We start from the raw sequence: 16,887 nt of genomic DNA, 5'->3' as shown, positions 1-16,887 counted from the left end.
GAAATATAACTCAAGCAGTGAGCAAAAGATTTAAATAGACATTTCTTCAACAAAGATACAAGAATGTCTAATACGCATATGAAAAGGTACTCATTATTAGTCATTAGACAAATGCAAATCAAAATCACAAGATACTGCTTTGCACTGAGTAAAAGGCTATGACTTTTTTTTTTTTGAGACGGAGTGTTGCTCTGTTGCCCGCCCTGGAGTGCAGTGGCCGGATCTCAGCTCACTGCAAGCTCCGCCTCCCAGGTTTACGCCATTCTCCTGCCTCAGTCTCCCGTGTAGCTGGGACTACAGTCGCCCACCACCTCGCCCAGCTAGTTTGTTTTTTTGTTTGTTTGTTTGCTTTTGTATTTTTTAGTAGAGACGGGGTTTCACTGTGTTAGCCAGGATGGTCTTGATCTCCTGACTTCATGATCCGCCCGTCTTGGCCTCCCAAAGTGCTGGGATTATAGGCTTGAGCCACTGCGCCCGGCCAAGGCTATGACTTTTTATAAAGGACAATAACAAGTCTTATCAAGGATGTGAGAAATTAGAACCCTCATACATTGCTGGTGGGGACGTAAAATGATGCTATCACTTTGGCAAACAGTTTGGCAGCACCTCAAAATGTGAAACATAGAATTACCATATGACCCAGCAATTCCAGCCCTATGTATCTACCCACAATACATATGTCCACACAAAAACCTGTGCATGAATGTTCATAACAGCATTGTTTATGGTAGCCAAAAGGGTAAGTAATCCAAATGGATAAACCAGATATGGTATCTCTATACAATGGAATATTATTCAGCCATAAAAAAGATTAAAGTACTAACACCTACTACAACATGATGAATCTTGAAAACATTATGCTAAGTGGAAAAATCCAGATACAAAATGTCCATATTGTATATTTCATTTATATGAAATTCCAAGAATAGGCAAATCCAAAGTCAGAAAGCAGGTAGGTGGCTGCCAGAGCTGGAAGAAGTGGGGAGTGGGGAGGAACTACTTAAGAGATGTGTGGGGTTTCTTTTTTTTTTTTTTTTTAAATTTATTTATTATTATTATACTTTAAGTTGTAGGGTACATGTGCATAACGTGCAGGTTTGTTACATATGTATACTTGTGCCATGTTGGTGTGCTGCACCCATCAACTCGTCATTTACATCAGGTATAACTCCCAGTGCAATCCCTCCCCCCTCCCCCCTCCCCATGATAGGCCCCGGTGTGTGATGTTCCCCTTCCTGAGTCCAAGTGATCTCATTGTTCAGTTCCCACCTATGAGTGAGAACATGCGGTGTTTGGTTTTCTGTTCTTGCTATAGTTTGCTCAGAGTGGGGTTTCTTTTGGGGAAAATATTCTGAACTAGATAGTGGTGTTGCACAACATTGTGAATATACTAAAAGCTACCGCATTATATACTCTAAAGTGATAAAAAGTATGAATTTTATGTTTTGTGCTTACCTCAATAAAAAAGAAGACAACCAAATAATCTAGATGTGATTATTAATGGAACAAGAAGCTCTAAAAAAATTAAATTCTTACTATTCCATTGCAAACAATTCCAATAAGTATATGAAATATGGAGCCACCTGATAAAACCTATAGCAGTACGGGAAGGTATACTAACTCAGATTTTAACTAAAATTTATAAAAATGTTGACTGACACAAAGACAAAGGAGAATAGCAAAGATGGCATGAACCTTTAAGGAAATCATTAAAAAGTGGAAACTTTTTAATGAAAAAAGTTAAAGATTAAAGAAAATGTGAAGTGGAACATAAAAAGCATTTTAGAACAGTTTGGAGAAATGAAGATGGTAGGGTGGGGAGGAAGCTTAATTTACATATCAAGGAAAACAGAACAATTTGGCAGAGAATAAAGAAGAGGTAGAGCACTTCGACTCCTGGTTTCATCCTCTATTCTTCATCAAATATAATAATTTTGGGTTGGGAGCAGTGGCTCATGCCTGTAATCCCAGCACTTGAGAGGTTGAGGCAGGCGGATCACCTGAGGTCAGGAGTTCAAGACCAGCCTGGCCAATGTGGCAAAAAAACCCATCTCTACTAAAAATACACAAATTAGCTGCGGGCAGCAGTGGACACCTGTAATCCCAGCTACTCTGGAGGCTGAGGCAGGAGAATTGCTTGAATCTGGGAGGCGGAAGTTGCAGTGAGCCAAGATCATGCCATTGCACTCCAGCCTGGGCAACAAGAGCAAAACTCCATCTCAAAAAAAAATAAGAAAAAAAAAAGTATAATTTTCAAACTGGAGATGAAGAAATGAAAAATTATGACAGATGAAAAGATACTAAGAGAGAACTTAGATGCTTTCAAAATAATCAAGTCTTCTGGGTCATTTAAACTAATCCCCAACATACGAAAAGAGTTTGCAGACATGGTTGGCAAGGCGTTGGGTGAATTTTTTGAAAACCTATGGGGAATGAAGGAAATCCCCAACACATGAACACAGAAATAGTGGATTGATCCCCAGCAAAATTCTAGAGCAGATTATTAACAGATAATATGTGGGCTCTTAGAAAATAATGCAGTGATCAGTACCAAGCCAGAATGAGCTCACTAAAGACATTTTTAAAACAAGCCTGCTAAATTCAAAGGACTTCCATGGACTTTAAATGTGTCAAATATTTGCAAGACATATAATAATTTGGTTTTCACTCTATCAATGGGAAAAATATATATATATTATCATTTGTTGAGTGTTGTGTTTGCCACAGGCCCTATTGTACTATAGATGTAATAAGAACTAACATTTATTTATCAAGGGCTTAATGTGCATGAAGTGTTGTTCTAAGTGCTTTGCATACATTAATTCATTTAATCTTCACTACAACCTCATGAAGTAGGTGCAATCTTTATTAAAGATAAGGAAACTATCTTTAATACAGAAGAATTAACTAACTTGCCCAAGAACACAGAGTTAGTAAGGGAAGACCTGGCATACAAATACAGGTTGACACGCCCAAAGCCTTCATTCTTAAATTCTATACTTTGTTAACTCCCAATGTTATCTGTAATTCCCACCACAAAACTACAAGTTTTGTATTGTTATCCCCATTTTATGAATAAGGAGGCTGAGGATTGGAGTACTGAATAGAAAAATCCAGTAGAATCTAGTAAGTAGTAAGACTAAGGCTCAAACCCTAAGTTCATTTGAATCTAGACCGTATCCTCTATTCACTTCGCCATTCTACATAATGCTAGACTTGGTGAATCCTCAGCTGAAAGAATGGCCGTATATAAATATACAATTTAGAAAAATGTCCCTATTGTTACACCTCATGTTTTATCCTTCACTCTGACCTGTTCACATTGATCTTATGTAAATTCACACAAGGTATGCCCATGCCCATTAAATGTACAAATAGCAAATTTTGAGATTGGTATATGATGATGATGACCTAATGATGTCCAGCTAATATGTTTATTTACAGCATACATTAAAGATTGAAAATCATCTGAACAAACTGGAAAGATAAACTGAAACTGCCAACATAGAATTTAATGGAGATAACTATATATTTATACGGTAGTTTTATAAAATGAGTTGTAATGTCTGGAAGAAGGAATCCTAAATTTTTAGTATTTGTTGTTTAATGCACTCAAAGTAATTAAGGAAAAGATTTTCGGAAAGGATATTAGAAAGTCTCATAAAATCAATTTGTGAAAAATACAGCTAGGGCTCACAGAAAGAAGAAAATCACCAATTGGCTTTCTGAATCTTTCTGAATCTACTTTTCTCTGAATGTATAATCTGTTCTCCTCCTGGGAAATCAGATTCCGATGTAAACCTGTCATATTCTACTCCACAACAACTTCAGTTTGAACATACCCAGCTCTGTTTGCTAAGAGATGAGTCTGCTTTGAATCCCACAGGGCTTTAAAGCTCTAGTTACACTAACTGCTGTTTCTGTACCTCTCGTTCAAATTAATGAGCATAGTATCTACCCAGATCCAACAAGCTATTGCCAGAAAAAGGAGGTTACTTGGTACAAGCATGACCTCTATGTCATCTCTTTAGAAAGGAATCCCCAAAGTGGAAAAGGACTACAAGCTCGAAATAATTCACCAATGTGATAAAACAACTGAAATTATCATAGATAACAATAAAATGAGTGGAAACCAGATGAGTACAGTAATGCCCTGACAGGGCAACAATATTTGAATCACATTTGAAGAGACATGAACAAACTGTAGCAAGTCTAAAAAAAAGATAAAACTAATAAAGTAGTCTGAAATAATACCATGTGCAGAAAGAAACAAGGATGTCACATAAAGAAACCAGAGATATTTATAAGGACCCCTTTACAAAAAAGAACAGATCTGGCCTTCAGTTTTCAAAAGATATAGTGTGAAATGCGGCTACTCTACTTGATCTATCATAGCTGGCTGAAGTCAAACAATCATCAGGTTTCTGTTCCCCCACATTACCCCCACCTTACTTCTAGGACTCCTAGTAGGAGGATGCTAAGTTTGGTTCTCTATCTGTATTGTGGGTGAGAGGGCTGTTTGTTTGTTTGTTTGTTTGTTTGTTTTAGAGACAGGATCTTGCTCTGTTGCCCAGACTGGAGTGGAGTAACATGATCATATCTCACTGTATCCCCAAACTCCTGGGCTCAAGTATTTGACCTGCATAATAAATGTCTATGCCTCATGCCACTAGGTGGCAATGTGGGTGTTACATTTAAAAGATCAGGGATGGTTCACTTTGCAGGTAAAACTGTAAATGTTCTTAAGTGTGCATTTCTGCTGCTTCTGATGGACTAAGAATCCGCTTGGATTTCTAAAGTAAATGTAGAGACGTTTTAAAAATAGAAGACTCCTTTGTCCAACTAACATATATTCCAAAATCCTCCAACAGAGACCTGTGTGAGCTTCAGCTGCCATAATCATGGTGAAGATCCGGCAATTTTTGTTGGCTATTTTGTGGCTTCAGCTAAGCTGTAAGTTGGGGAGTTTCAGGACATGAGATATTTTACAAACTTCTGGGGAGGGGAAAGAAGGGATTCCAAGTGGCTAATCTGGAGTGCCCTCCTGAAAATGTGTAAATAAATGTGTATAAATGTTTCAACAATTGTAATATTCTGTATCTGATGATGTCTTTGAGAACAGGTGTAAGTGCCGCCAAAAATGAAGTGGAGCAGAGTCCTCAGGACCTGACTGCCCAGGAAGGAGAATTTATCACAATCAACTGCAGTTACTCAATAGGAATAAATTCCTTACACTGGCTGCAACAGCATCCAGGAGGAGGCATTGTTTCTTTGTTTATGCTGAGCTCAGAGAAGAAGAAGAATGGAAGATTAATTGCCACAATAAACATACAGGAAAGGCACAGCTCCCTGCACATCACAGCCTCCCAGCCCAGAGACTCTGCCATCTACATCTGTGCTGTGAGACACAGTGCTCTCCAGGCACCTGGAGCCCGTACCTAAACTCTAAAGCGGAGGCATCATTTCTTACTCCTGTCTTTCAGACTTGTCTGTCTCTATCCTTGGTCAGATGATGTCAAATTTTTAAGTTTTTAAAATATAATATTCTCCCCTTCTAGACCATCTCTCTTCTCTACAGCATCATCACCAAGTATATTAACCAGACGATATGTGATTTTTACCTTGGAAGTAAAATATACAGGGTATAAAAATCCCGATTCTGCTACTTATTAACTGGATGATCTTGATCAAGTTACTTAACTTCTCTGTGCCTCAGTTTTCCCTCAACTATAAAAAGGAAACACTGTTAACCATAGTACCTAACCCCAATTCTGGGGATTACATGAGGTAATATACACAAAGTGCTTGACACATTTCCTGGCACATAGTTAGTGTTACATAAAGGGTATCAATTATTGGTATTAGTTGTAGATGCAGCATGAGTTTGCTGATACTCATTATGGGTTAATACCACAAATCATTGAAGAAGTATGTGGAATATAAATAATAAGCACCTTAGAATAATTTTAGTTTTCAGATTCTTTCCTAATGATGTCCAGCACTTGGACTTTTTAATAGTGTTGAGAAAAACAGAGAGTAGCTGTAGAAAACATAATAGAAGGATGACTCTATGGTTTGGTTTGTGGTGTGGAAATGAAAGACTGGTAAGAGATGCTTCTGGAGAAGCTCAGTGACTTCTTTAGAAAAAAGGCCAGGTTCTAAGTTTTCATGTGGAGATCTCTAATGGAAACTTGCATTTGTGGAAATTCATGAAGCAGAATATCAAACCCAGTGTATCTAAATCAATGGTTCTTTATATCCCCCAAGGATTCTTTTCATTATTATTCCCAATCCCAGTGGAATTCTTATATCAAAACAAGTTTTATGATTATAATTGTTCTTATTACTCAACAACATTAATCATATATATTAAATTATAGCTACATTCTTTTTTATTTTTTTATTTTTATTTTATTTTATTATTTTTTTTTTGAGACGGAGTCTGGCTCTGTTGCCCAGGCTGGAGTGCAGTGGCCGGATCTCAGCTCACTGCAAGCCCCGCCTCCCGGGTTCACGCCATTCTCCTTCCTCAGCCTCCCGAGTAGCTGGGAGTACAGGCACCCGCCACCTCGCCCGGCTAATTTTTTTTGTATTTTAGTAGAGACGGGGTTTCACCGTGTTAGCCAGGATGGTCTCGATCTCCTGACCTCGTGATCCACCTGTCTTGGCCTCCCAAAGTGCTGGGATTACAGGCTTGAGCCACCGCACCCAGCCTACATTCTTTTTTTAAATCAAAGGTTCTTTAAATCAAAATACTACCTGCACATATCTAAAAAGCCGATAGTATTATAAAGATCTGTTCCTTCCTTAGCCCATGCTCTACCCCCACCTTCCAATTCAAATCCATTCTAGCAATTTCTGATTAATATGTATATACTCTTGATTTATCATTTTTAAGCATTATCTATTGACTTCCTTCTATGGCAGCATGCCACTACTCTCACCTCAACATACTTATATATATCATAAGCTGGGGTTAAATAGACAGTCAATGCATATATGATTATGACCACATAAATATTGCCACTGTCTAACCAAAATGACAACTATATTTCCTTTCTGGTACAATGTATTTTCTTAGTTAATAATTACATTTTTTTTTCATTTATTCTATGTCAATGTCCTATTTTTTCCAAGTTCTTCAACACAGTCTTAAAAATATTTATTAATAATTCCTCTCAAATGCTTCGAGCACCTTAATTTCTTTTTTTTCCCCTCAAGATTCCCTTTCCCTTGACCTCCATTGATTTCCCTATGTGAACTGATTGCTCTATAAGCCTAAATGTGATTCTAGACATTTTAGCACCACTCCCCCAAGTTGGCTTTTTTGCATTTTGGATCTCATATCTTCTTTTTCCAAAGACAAATAGTAGAGAGAGAAAAGGGAGAGGAAGAAGAAGGAGAAAGAGAAAGGAGAAAGAAACACTCTTGGGCTCACTTTTGAACAATGGGAGAAATAAATGAATAAATGGTTCCAGCCTCCCCCATGCCCTGCAGTATTGGGGGAAACCAGCCCCCGATATTTCACCTAGGTTCTTTTCTATTTCCCTAAGCATCAGCTGGTCTGAGAAATAAAGGGAAAGAGTATAAAAGAGAGAAATGTTAAATCTGGGTGTCTGGGGGAGACATCACATGTCGGCAGGTTCTGTGATGCCCCCTGAGCCGTAAAACCGGCAAGTTTTTATTAGCAATTTTCAAAAGGGAGGGAGTACACAAACAGGGTGCGGGTCACAGAGATCACATGCTTCAAGGGTGACAAAAGATCACAAGGCAGAAGGTCAGGGTGAAACTAGAATCACTAATGAACTTCCATGTCCCGCTGTGCACACATTGTCAGGGTTCAAGAGCAGAGAACCTGTCTGACTAGAATTCGCCAGGCTGGAATTTCCTAATCCTAGCAAGCCTGGGGGTGCTGTAGGAGACTAGGGCGTGTTTCATCCCTATCTACATCTGCATAAAGCCAGACACTCCCAGGGCAGTCATTTTAGAGGCCCTGCCCTGGGAATGCATTCTTTTCCCAGGGCTGTTAATTATTAATATTCCTTACTGGGGAAAGAATTCAGTGATATTTCTCTTACCCGTTTTTGGTAATAAGAGAAATATAGCTCTGTCCTATCCGGCCCACAGGCAGCCAGACTTTAAGGTTATCTCCCTTGTTCCCTGAAAATTGCTGTTATCCTGTTCTTAAGGTGCCTGGATTTCATATTATTCAAACACACATGCTCTACAAACAATTTGTGCAGTTAACGCAATCATCACAGAGTCCTGAGGCAACATACATCCTCCACTTATGAAGATGATGGGATTAAGAGATTAAAGTAAAGACAGGCATAGGAAATCACAAGAGTATTGATTGGGGAAGTGATAAATGTTCATGAAATCTTCACGATTTATGTTCAGAGACTGCAGTAAAGACAGGCGTAAGAAATTATAAAAGTATTAATTTGGGGAACTAATAAATGTCCATGAAATTTTCACAATGTGTTCTTCTGCCATGGTTTCAGTCAGTCCCTCTGTTTGGGGTCCCTGACTTCCCGCAACACTGCATGAGGAAAAGTCTGAGGCATATTTCAAAAGGCTCTTCAGAAGGTCATGTCAGGATCAGGCATCAGTCATGCACATGGTGGCCAGCTGCATTATGCACCATTGCATTGGCTTTCTTCACTACCCAAATCTACTCCCTTGATCCCTCACTCCTGCTCCATGAGATCACTTCCCAAAAATGCCCTGCATGCAAACCTTTATCTCAGACTCATCTTTTAAGGGAATATAAGCTAAGACATGCCTTTTCTCCCTATGAACAGACAGGACACGGAGCCAGAAGACACAACATTGCCCGTCTGCTCTCAGTAGTGCCTTATCCCCTTCAAAAGCCCTAGATACTGGCCTATGTAGCTGTCCCAGTGACTACTGACCACAGCTTCTCTGTTGGTGATACAAGTTCCTAGCTTCCTGTTTTTAAGAAGTACTGGACACACCTGTGTTGCTTTCCTGAAAGAAAGAGTGCTGAGATTGGAGGGTTCAAGTGGAATTACAGGGTGAGACAGAGAGAAGATACAGGAGATGCTGGCCCTAAAAGAGAGGGAAAACAAAACAAAACAAAAACCTGTTCTTATGAAAAAAAATAAAGTCTTGTTCATCTGAAAGTCCACTGGTCTTTCCTGAAAGTGAAGGCATTTTTCCATTGAATAAATGCACAAGTAAAAATCAATAAAACATAAATATGGATAAAAGTTTCCTCATAGATTTGATGAGATTATTCAGAGACAGAATTCTTGGTCTCAATTTTCTCAGCATCCTCAGAGTTTACTGTGTGGACACTATGATCACAGAAAGAATATCAGGTGCCAAAGCTAGCAATTCAAGTTGTTTCTGGTAGAAGTCAATGCCCTCCTGTAATCAAATGAATGAACTAGTAGAAACCACTGCCTTGGTCAGTTTCCCCTCTCCTGTATCTGGCCTTCAGCACCTCAGTAGGTGCTTAGAGAGCACTTACCAGGCACCAGCTCCCAGTCGGTATGGGAACCATTAAAACTCTCTCCAGAGAAACTCAGTCTGGCCCAATGTTTCTGACTTCAAGCCTCATTTCCATGAATCAGACAGCTGGTGAAATTGATAGACCACAAACTCCATGAGGGCAGGAACCACGTCTTGGTCATTACAGTGCCCCTAGTGCTTAGCATAGTGCCTGGAGTCAGGAGTGTTCTCAATGATTTACGCTGCTTTGTCATCTGCTCTGATAATGAGAGTTTCTCGATGTCAAGGGCTGTGTTTTGTTCATTTTTGTATCTACAAAGGGATTAGCACTGTATTTAACAATAGTAGAAACTGAAGAAAAAATTGTGTGAAATTACATTTCTTCTTTGTCATCAGAAGTAACTTAGTCTTGCTGACTTTCTTTCTATGCCCTTGCGTGTTGCCTCTTTGTTTGCTTACTTGATTTTTTTGCCTCACTGAGAATGTAAGGTCTGTGAGGACATTGGCTTGCGTTTCTTCATCCCTGATATTTCTTTTGTAACCAGCCCAATTCTGATATCTAGAAGGAGGCCAACAAGTGGTTTTTGGAAGAATAAGTGAATATTCTTCAGTTATTCAAGTGGGCTGGGTACTTGCAACGGCTAATATTGCAAAGCTGCAATTCTAGGCACTATCAGTACGTGTTTTAACTAACACATTATGTGGATTATTTAAAAACTTGAGGTATATGATAATATAGTACTGATTTGTATTTTTACAAAGTCATATTTTAAAGCTCCATTCTTAGCTCAGAGCTGAGCCATTAAAATAATGTGAGACGTTACATTAAAATAATGTGAGACAGCAAGAATGCTAAAGCTTGATACTAAACCTATTCAGTAATGTGGAATAGAATTTGAGATCAGGAAAGAGGTGGTCCCACAACTGGGAATTAAAATCAAAATGGTGTTGAGCAGGTAAAGCTGCATGTCCAAACGAACTTGATGGCAAAACTTGAATCTGCCAGAAATTTTCTGCTAGATTTACTGCAGATCCTGCCAGATTCAAGCCAAACATAGAAAGATAAGCAGAAAACCTCCTTCATCACTGCCTGTGGAAGGATGTTGAATCCAAGAGACAAGTAGAGAAAGACTCTTATAGATTAGGACCCATTAATATACACTGACTTGGCAAACTGAGACCCAGACGCAAGTACAGACCACAGGACCACCAGATGATTTGCTCCCTTGGATCCTACTGGTGGCAAAAGCTGCCCCCAGCGTCCACTTCCACTGTACAGGAAACTACTTCATAGGACCTGAAAATTATATGGCAATATACATCAAAGAGTCCTTGCACTCTGACCCTGTAATTTCACTTCTAGAAATTTCTCCTTTCTTAATAAAACAATCCAATATATACAAAGATTTGTTTTTTTAAATGTTGGTGAGAGCTTTATTTAAATAAGTGCAGAAGGAAAAGAAACACCAATTCTAACAAAGTAGTTGATTTAAAAACCAGGGGCACATTTGTCTAATGAGTATAACCACTAAAAATCATTTTATCTAAACTTCTGCTTCCAGCCACGCTGAAGTAACAGGGACCAGATTTACCCTTCCACTTGAAACAACAGCAACCGAGAAAGCTCCAGACAAATTACACAAAGCAACAATTTCCAAAACACGGTACACTAAGCAATAAATGACCATGATCCTGAAAGATGGGAAACAAATGAGGCGAGTCCCAACATTACAATAACTTATTGCCTTGAGAGAGTTTCTAGGCCACAGCACAAAGAAGGAAAACTGAGGCAGAACCTAGTAGGTTCCCTGAGTTGAGGCAACAGAGCTGAGACAGAGAAGACTAAGGCAGCTAAAGTTCATAAGACAGAATATGCGAGAGGAGAGAGGGCCACAGAGAGGACCTAGAGATCTGCCAAGGGTGCCCTCAAGTATTCAGCAGAACGCTCATCTGCACAAGCGTGTGGAAACTACCCAAGGGTGAGTGGTGGTGGCAGGGAAGAACCATTCAAAAGGATTAAAGGAAAGAGGGTCTCTTCAAGTATGTCTAGGATTTAGAAGAGAGTTTATTGCTTAGCCATATATTTCTTAATACTTTAATTAATATTTCATACATTTCATTTTCTCTGGCTCTAGTCACTTATCATTGTTGTTCATTTTCAAACAAAGAATCATTTCATATATTGAGGAAACAGCCCTATCTGGCTTAGCTAAAGAGTAAAGGCAAGAGGCTAGGTGCGGTGGCTCACATCTGTAATTCTGGCACTTTGAGAAGCCGAGGCGGGCTGCTTACCTGAGGTCAGGAATTTGAGACCAGCTCGGCCAACATGATGAAACCCTGTCTCTACTAAAAATACAAAAAATTAGCTGGGTGTGGTGGCACATGCCTGTAATTGCAGCTACTCGGCTGAGGCAAGAGGTTGAGGCAAGAGAATCACTTGAACCCGGGAGGCAGAGGTTGCAGTGAGTGGAGATTGCACCACTGCACTCCAGCCTGAGTGACAGAGCAAGACTTTGTCTCAAAAAAAAAAAGTCAAGACAAGAATAAGTATTACCCATATGGCATGACCAAAGTTTTTGGTAAACTTAGGGTTTTTTTTTTTTTCTGTTATCAGTAATACAATTACTCTTAAAAACTAGTTTTTATTTCTCATTCCTGAACTCACTTACATGTAATGTCAAAGTATGATAAATTCAAACTATGCTGACACCTGTAAGAATGTGGCTATGTATGATATAAAGTCTTTATACTTTCATCAACTTCAAACCTCAGTTCTGCTGTTATAATGATAAAGTTCATTTCACTATCTCTTGTGGCCATTTAAATACTTTCACATATTTACTATCATTTTTCATCTTCTAAGGCTGAGGACTTGTAATTCTTAAGAATATTTCTGTTATCTCTATAATTACTGTTGTGTCTCTCCAGGCATTCTTTTTTAGTGAACAACTGTCATTAATGGCTTCCAGAAAGGATTCAAACACCATCTCTACATTTATCATTCCAAGTGCTGTGACAACTGCCTTGCCAACTACATTTTCCAGGCTCCCTTGCAGCTACAGTGCAGACCTGTATTCAGCCAAGTCTTTGATTGGGAGATGACCACCTGAGGACCAGGCTAGGCAGGGGCATCCCTTTTCTTGGTTTAGGGGCAGTGGAGGCCACGTGGTCTGGGTTAGGCAGCAGCAGCATCTTTTTGATTGGGCCAAGAGCACTAACTTCCTGTTTGGGCCTGTTTGGCTGCATATTCTGTTGCTGGCAGGACTGGAGGCAGCTGTCATAGGGATAGGACTGCAGCCTTCTTACAAGGCTGATGGATGGGTGGTTCTGGGCATCACTCCTGGATCGAGCCTAGAATCTTTTTCTCCAGTCTGTCCAATGATTCTGTGAGCCTTTTGCCTCCCCAAATCCTGATCTTCTTACCCGAGGTAAAGCGATTTCCTTTCTTTCTTGTCCCTTAGCACACAGGCATCTTACAGTGTTTAGTCTGGGACCCACCACAGCTTTCATTCCAGCATCCTTCAAGCTGAGTATCAGACCTGGTTAACTTTTTCACTGCAGTACACTTGGCTCATTTCAATGAGGATGAGTTCATGTTTATAGTGATTTCTGGTTCCTTTGCTTGGAAATCCTAAAAGATAGAAAAGAGCCTCCAGTTGCTGCAGACACAGGCATGAGATATACTGAAAACTCTCCAAAAGTGTCTCTTGGAATGTTTCTTCATTACTTCACTACGTTTCTTTCTAACCTTCAGAGCTAGTAAGGACCTTCAGTTAAAAGAGCCATTAAATTTCTAGTTTAGTTAAGAAACATTTTCCTCAATTTGTGGGAGTGGGGAAGCAGTGCAGACTAAACTTACAGCTCACATCATATTGTTGTTACCAGTTCAAATCGAATCACAGTTTTCAGTCGCTTAGTTAACATTTATCCTTCTTTAAATCTTGATGAAATGTCTCTTCCTCAATGAACACTTCTCTGCCTCTCAACCTAAATTTGTTCCCCTTGTGTTACTGTTTTAAAGAACCCTATAATTTCTATGTATTTCTGTGTGAATATTTGTATAATATCTGTCCTTCCTATTAACCTCTAAGTTCCACTAAATACTCTGTGTTCAGAATAGTGCCTGGCACAAAGGAGTATGACAAATAGTGATGAATGAATGAATCTGAACCATCAGGCATGTATCTTACTTTGTGTTGGGCTCTCCCTCAAGTATAGATGTTCCTAGTGACAATCCCATTAATTCAAACACTGACCAGAGAGGATTGAAAACATATGAAGCAGTGCTTTTGGAACTGAGGCTGGAACTGAGGCTGTAGTCCAATATGAGTGGAGATAAAAAATGAAGACTTTAAAAGGAGAAGTCACATAAAAGCAGGTATCAACATGGAAAACTGCGGAGGATGTTTGTATACACAGTGGGCACAGCAGCAACCATCATCACCAAACTTGAGGTTCCAGGCTGAGGTGACAGATCAGAGTGAGCCAGGCACTGTGGGACAATGGGAACACTTAGATTCCCAACACTGGAATTTGCTGATTCTTCTACTAACATTTAGTAAGAAATTTAGCCTTACCCAAAGTCAGGTCCAGTCTTTGTCCCAGTTCCTGTGAGACAACCTCTGAAGGCTTAGAATTTCCTGAATTGTTGGCATGTCTTTGTAATTGATGGTGGGGTCCTTGGACCACACTTAATAGTTTCTGCTATTAAGATGACTCATTGTGGGGCTGGCTATATTCAGTGGTCTCAGGATGGGGGCTGGCCATGCCAGAAAGACCAACCATATAACCTAGGGTGGAGGGTTTGAGTCACAACCTAGAGACTGAGTTCAACCACACAGGCTATCAGTCATCCAGTATAAAGAAGTCCCAATAAAAACTCTGGACACCAAAGCTCAGTTGAGTTTTCCAGACTGGCAATATTCCATGGGTATTGTCATGCCTTGATGCTGGGACGGTAACTCATCCCTGAGGACAATGGAAGTTTCACATTTGGAACCCTACCAGACTCTGCCCTATGCATCTCATCCCTTGGCTGTTTTTAATGTATCTTTTCTCTGTAATAAATGAATCACAAGTATACTAGGTTTCAATGAGTTCTATCAGTCTTTCTAGTGAATTATAGAACCTGCTTTAGAAAATACCCAACCTTGCCAGTAGTGAGAGTGGTCGTGCATGAACTTATCTCCCCTTTGTAGTTGAGTCCTAGTTCCTTGCAGTTGGGGGTAGAAGTCTTATGTAGATTTAGTCTGGAGGTCTATGCCCTTAACCTTGCTGCTTGGTTAACTCTGGGTAGCTACATTTTGTATTGAGCAACTCTATATGAGTAAAAGAAGTTTTGTTCATATAATGCCTAAACAGCTAATCAAGTATATAAGAAAGTTTTTTAAAAGTTAAAAGTAGGTAAGTGAACTGGTAATAAAGTAGGCAAATCACAAGGTAATTAAATGCCTATGTTTCAATGCTTACATGTGTTGCTTAGAACATATGTGTATGTGAGATCATCACGTTAAAATATTTCTAACACGAGGACTGGCAACACCTAACAATAATGATAATTAGTACTTGTCTAGTTCTTACTACTAACTGGTTTCTGTTCTGAATGTTCTACATGTATTAACTCATTTAATTCTCATAACAACTCTGGTTATTAGCCAGGTTTGTAGAAGCTGAGGCACAAGGAGGTTAAATACTTTGCCCTATGGCACACTCCCAAAATTTGAATCCAAACCATGTAACTCCATAGCTCATGCTCTTAACCAATGCCCCATACAACTTCCCAGAAGGCAATCACTTGAAATTTCTTTCTGATCTTATAGAAAGGTGTTAGTAGACTGGTTATCTTAATTAACATCCAATCCTAATTATCTTTGTAGCAAAGTAATATTTTTATATAAACATGTCAGAGGCATTTGAACCAGAGCAACTCCATCTTGAATAGGACCTGGGTAAAATGAAGCTGAGGCCTACTGGGCTGCATTCCCAGGAGGCTAAGCCATTCTTGGTCACAGGATGAGATAGGAGGTTGGCACAAAATATAGGTAATAAAGACCTTGCTGATAAAACAGGTTGCAGTAAAGAAGCCTGCTAAAACCCACCAAAATCAAGATGGCGACAAGAGTGACCTCTGGTTGTCCTCATTGCTACACTTCCACCAGCGCCATGACAGGTTACAAATGCTATGGCAATGTCAGGAAGTTACCCTATCTAAAAAGGGGAGGCATGAATAATCTACCCCTTGTTTAGCATATAATCAAGAAATAACCACAAAAATGGGCAATCAGCAGCCCTCAAGGATGCTATGCCTATGGAGTAGCCATCCTCTTATTCCTCTACTTTCCTAATAAACTTGCTTTCACTTTACTCTGTGGACTCACCCTGAATTCTTTCTTGTGTGAGATCCAAGAACCCCCTCTTGGGGTCTGGATTAGAACCCCTTTCCAGTAACAAAGAGATGTATATTTTATTTCTGATAATACATTTTTGCTTTGTTATCCCTCTCATGTTAGGCCAGCAGCTCAAGTCCTGGTCTTCTTCCTGTATTGGAAAAGGGAGTTCACAATAAACACAAAAGAAGAAAGGATAAATTTGAAAATTCCTCCAGAGACAATAGAATGGAAAAAAAAAGGGGGGGTTTTGAGTTTGGGTTATGACTTTTGAGTTTAAAAATAAATCTGTGCCTCAAAAAGTTCTCTTAGAATATATGTGAATACAAAACCCAATTATGCAACCCTAGATTTAATGCAAATTTCTTAGTTTCTGGGAATTTCTGGGGTGGTGGAGACAAAGCAAGGAAGTAAGACATCGGTGAAGATCTCTGTGCCCATCTCCATACACCCTGCCAGCAGTGGGGTGGGAGGAGGTAATGTTTAGCCCCCAAATAGGATGTTAGGAATCTGAAACTAAAGGAGATTGACAACTAATTCCTCTTAGAAAGCCTGAGTGGCAACATCCTGCAAGTTTCCACCAGGGCAGAGACAGCTGTGCAGTAGTACCAATAAGCCCAGAGAGCCCAAGACAGCCTGATTCTGTCAGATCGGAATTAGAGTAGTTGAATTTTTACATGCACACAAAAAGCACAGAAATTAACAGAGAGAGACTTAATGGACCTGGATGGGTGTCAATATTATAATAAAAAGGATGCAGAGCATTAGATTAATAGCCAGAGATCTACAGAGACTCAGACATCAGGACATTAGAAACAATAATGTCCCAGACTGGACCCTAAGCACTGCACCCCAACAGATGCCAGTACGGGCCAGGTGTCCCCAACTAATGCCAGACCACCATTTAAGGCCTCTACATTTCACCCCAACGATGGCGAGGAGGAAACCTGAACTGATGGAGGACATCCTGAATTGACTTAGAAAGTCATGATTTTACTGAGAAAACCCTGTATTTACTTAAAGC

General features: G+C 39.6%; 1 long non-coding RNA gene across 1 annotated transcript in view; it reads right to left on the bottom strand.

Moving 5' to 3' along the window:
* LOC139364348 (uncharacterized) overlaps positions 1 to 16,293 on the bottom strand; it is a 104,186-nt gene extending 87,893 nt beyond the window's left edge. Inside the window, exons 1-2 of the long non-coding RNA XR_011626024.1 lie at positions 15,855 to 16,293; positions 12,901 to 13,108 (exon numbers count right to left, since the gene is read on the bottom strand). This is a non-coding gene — a long non-coding RNA (uncharacterized lncRNA). The remainder of the gene's footprint in view (positions 1 to 12,900; positions 13,109 to 15,854) is intronic.
* Between the last annotated feature and the right edge of the window lie 594 nt (positions 16,294 to 16,887).

Source organism: Macaca nemestrina, chromosome 7 (genome assembly GCF_043159975.1).
Source record: "Macaca nemestrina isolate mMacNem1 chromosome 7, mMacNem.hap1, whole genome shotgun sequence".
Lineage (NCBI taxonomy): Eukaryota > Metazoa > Chordata > Mammalia > Primates > Cercopithecidae > Macaca > Macaca nemestrina.
Note: the sequence above shows the minus strand (reverse complement) of the source record. Positions and strands in the feature narration are given on the sequence as shown.